The following is a 4,515-nucleotide window of genomic DNA, read 5'->3' on the forward strand; positions in this document are numbered from 1 at the left end:
CTCAGGTCACCTAACTCATCTGTATAGATGGGGCCAAGTTACAGGCAACCATTTGTCCTATGGGCTTCTTGGTGGCTCAGATGGTAAAGAATCTGCTTGCAGTGCAGGTGACCTGGGTTTAATCCCTGGGTCGGGAAGATCCCCTGGAGAAGAGAATGGCAATGCACTCCAGTATTCTTACCTAGAAAATTCTAAGGACAGAGAAGCCTGGTGGACTACAGTCCATGGGATTTGTAAGAGGCGGGCACGACTGAGTGACTAACACTTTCACTTTCATTTAACCTATGCTATTCTGTAAACGGAGAAGGCAATGGCACCCCACTCCAGTACTTTCGCCTGGAAAATCCCATGGATGGAGGAGCCTGGTAGGCTGCAGTCCATGGGGTCGCTAGAGTCGGACACGACTGAGCGACTTCACTTTCACTTTTCACTTTCATGCATTGGAGAAGGAAATGGCAACCCACTCCAGTGTTCTTGCCTGGAGAATCCCAGGGACGGGGGAGCCTGGTGGGCTGCCGTCTCTGGGGTCGGCGCACAGAGTCGGACACGACTGAAGCGACGCAAACAGCATTCTGTAAAACCATTGTTTTGTAGTTTATTAATAGACATTCCATGGAAAAAAATTTCCTAAAGTTAAAAAGTTAGGCTTTTCCATTGATTCATTCATTTATTATATAATTATTAGACATCTATGAGATGGATAGGCAGTAGAAAACAGAAACAGGTATTATTTCTGCTTCATGATCTTTACAGTCTTTATTATGGATCTTCTTTGAGCCTCAAATGCTAATGAGTATAACTCTTCTTCCTGGGAGACAGTGTATCATCTTTCCTCCACCTCCACCTTCCACATCCCACATCTCCTATCCTCTCAGGGGATAATGTTTCTTAGACTAAAACATACCCTTCCCAACCCTTTTCAGTGGAATACCTGGTACCATCTTGAGAAGCACAATTTGGAAAACTCTATTTTACAAATACTATCCATAAAGGTTCATATGTTTCTGAATTTAGATGTTAAAATAATTTCTCCTTACTGGCAGATATGGTGATCTGTAAAGTAGCATCTGATAATTTCAAATATTAACATTTCCTGTACATACAGCCTCTCTCACCCAGTTAAGTGCCACCTACTCCTTGGAGGCTTTTATGGCAACTGTAGACCATTATCACCTTCTTCCTCTGAAATTCAATAGCACTGAAGATCTACATCATTCGTCTAGTTGTGAATTTTTTTTTCTCTTTATGTATTTCAAGTTTGTGGGGATGTTCAGCCAGATAAAAGAAGCTTTAAGGACTCATAATAAACTACTATCAAATATCTAGAAGATAATATAGTGCTTATTCTCCCTTCTCTTAAAAATAGTGCCCTGATTTTCCTTTAGGGAATTTATTCATTCTCCAGTTCATAGTCATTAATAGGAATCTGAATGATCCCATCTCCAGATACAGATTTGTTTTTGTTGTTGTTGTTTAGTTGCTCAGTCATGTTAGACCCTTTTGCAACCCCATAGACTGTAGCCTGCCAGGCTCCTCTGTCCATGGGATTTCCCAGCAAGAATACTGAATTGGGTGACCATTTCTCCAGGGATAAAACCCATGTCTCCTGCATTGGTAGACAGGTTCTTTACCACTGAGCCACCAGGAAAATCCCAGAACTATGTTTAGTCCCTGTATAATTTAGCTGTCATCCTTCAGTCAGAGTGGTTGGATGATTGAGACCAATGAGATTTCAGATACTTTCTTACTCTTTTATTGGAACTGCCAGGGAGAGTTGTTTGCTTGTTTGTTTTTTTCCTCCTCACCATGAGGAATGTGCTTGGAGCCACCAATGGGCTGCTATGCAGATTTCGAGGTTGAAACCAACACCACAGACAGAAGAGCAAAGAAACAGAAATAAAGCTAGATCCTTGCTGTCACTGTGTGTCTTACTAGATTAATCTTCCCCAAGAGCCAGCTCTCCCTCTAGATGTTTCAGGTCTATGTTCCATCTTGTATTTAATCAGATTGAGTTGGAGTTGCCTCTTCGCTGTGTGGAAAGTCCTGACAAACTGAGGAGGCCATCAATGCGAGGAAAATTCAACCTGTTTTATAACCTGTGTATATTAGGATCAATTGATTGAGTTATAAGGAGACATATTTCAGTTCCAGCTAAAAAAAATTAGTGTGGTCTGTGGAACAATGGAACAGACTTAGACTTCTATAAGAATCAGTGACCTTCCTGGGCTAGATGCTGTTTTTACAAAATATTTTAGAGAAGGTATTTAAAATTAAATAAGACTTGGAAGAAAGGAACATTAAAAGTTGCCTCCAAAGTTCAACAAATCAATATCCTAAAGACAGATATGCTCCTCAAAGTCAGGTAGCTCTCCACGCTGCACTGCCCTGAAGTATCTGCATGGACGATTAATAAACCTGGCCATCTTGAATATATTGGTGTTCTCTACATATTCCTGTGTCTTCAGAAATTAGGGGACTAAGGTTCCATCAGATTTGACCTTTTGCAGTCATATAGAACTTGGAAAGAAATAGGGGGAAATATTGTGAAATTATTAGGAATAAATGAGAAGGAACTAAAGATGATAAGATGTTATTTATATAAGAATAAGGGCTTCCTAGGAATATAAGAGTAAAAGAAAACAATGCAGGTAGAGTTCTTAACTCACTGGCTGGCAAATGATACTCAGTAAATTATATATTGTGATTCTGGGAGTTCCCTAGTGGCCTTGTGGTTAGGATTCTTGGGCTTTCACTGCTGTGGCCAGGGTCAGGGATCTGAGATCCTGCAAGCCATGTGGTGTGGCCAAAAGAAAAAAAAAATCATATATTGTGAATCTGATTATTGTCCTGAGTTTACTCAAAAGGCATAATAAATTTTTCATGAAATATTTATTTATAGCTGTGGGCCCACTCATCTCTATTATGGAGTCCCTTCTAGAGATTCTTCTCATGGTACCACTCACCCACATGCTGTACTTGTGTTGACACAAATAAGGATCCAGATACACTGAGAAGAGAAAGACTTGTGTTTAAGGTTAGAGCAATAAATCAAACTAATCTTTCTAACTCACCTTCAATTAAATCTACTAAAGTTTCTGATTATTTCATACCATTTAAAACATTTGTCCTTATTACAAGATAGTTATTCCATTATTTGATTCCAGTCTATAATCAAGAACAATGAAAGATTATTAAGACCTATTAGCCACTTCTCTGGGTGCATTCAACAGTTCTCATTAGAAGTTTTTCTACTCCAGGGAACAGTTTCCTTAAATCAAACAGCTGGCAAATGGCTCGCACAATCCTTTTAGGAACAGGCTTCTTTTTGAGTGTAGTTTGCACTGAAAAGAAAATGCATGGCTGTATTAATCATTACTTACATTTTGGCTTTCTTAGGCTACAGTGACACAACTATTCAACTAGAAGAAGAATAAGAAACAGACTATTTATACATGTTACATGTGGTTTCAACAGAATTTGAAGGGGTTAACATAGCAGAATAGAATCCAAACAATTTGTTTAGCCAATATTAAATGCTGCATTATTTCTTGTTGACTAATTTCATTTCCCTTCAGATGTTTAACAAAGTATATATTTACCTATTGATTATTCCCACCCAACCCCAAACATTTATTTTAAAAGTGAGGTTACAAAAAGAGGAGAGGAAAATTGTCATCACTCTGTAGGAAGTTCATAAGTCTTGCTGCTCCACTCCTTTCAGCTATGTATGGCAAAAGGTGAAGGGAGACATGGGGTTGATTATCAATCAGATAATCCCGATCAACTGTTTATGCTGATTAAAATCATTTTACCAGTGATTCATTTATATAGTTTGTGAGTTCATTTGTATAACTTTAGAATAGTGAAAGTGAAGTCGCTCAGTCGTGTCCGACTCTTTGCGACCCCATGGACTGTAGCCTACCAGGCTCTTCCGTCCATGGGATTTTCCAGGCAAGAGTACTGGAGTGGGTTGCCATTTCCTTCTCCAGGAGATCTTCCCAACCCAGGGATTGAAGCCAGGTCTCCCTCACTGTAGGCAGATACTTTACCATCTGAGCCACCAGGGAAGTCCAACTTTAGAATACCAAGGTATAATTATAGCTTTTGTGTAAGTATCTCCACCATCTGAACAAAATCTGTTTATTAAAAAAAAAATCAGGAGTTGCTTGTATATTTTTGAGATTAGTTGTTTGTCAGTTGCTTCATTTGCTATTATTTTCTCCCATTCTGAAGGCTGTCTTTTCACCTTGCTAATAGTTTCCTTTGATGTGCAGAAGCTTTTAAGGTTAAATATACAAGCAACTCCTACAGCTCAACTCCAGAAAAATAAATGACCCAATCAAAAAATGGGCCAAAGAACTAAATAGACATTTCTCCAAAGAAGACATACAGATGGCTAACAAATACATGAAAAGATGCTCAACATCACTCATTATCAGAGAAATGCAAATCAAAACCACAATGAAGTACCATCTCACACCAGTCAGAATGGCTGCAATCCAAAAGTCTACAAAT

The 4,515-nt window shown here is 38.9% G+C and overlaps 1 protein-coding gene across 1 annotated transcript in view; it reads right to left on the reverse strand.

Moving 5' to 3' along the window:
- NMUR2 (neuromedin U receptor 2) overlaps positions 1-4,515 on the reverse strand; it is a 16,913-nt gene that overhangs the window by 8,057 nt on the left and 4,341 nt on the right. The window lies entirely within an intron of this gene.

This window comes from Bison bison, unplaced genomic scaffold (genome assembly GCF_000754665.1).
Source record: "Bison bison bison isolate TAMUID 2011002044 unplaced genomic scaffold, Bison_UMD1.0 scf7180017864291, whole genome shotgun sequence".
Lineage (NCBI taxonomy): Eukaryota > Metazoa > Chordata > Mammalia > Artiodactyla > Bovidae > Bison > Bison bison.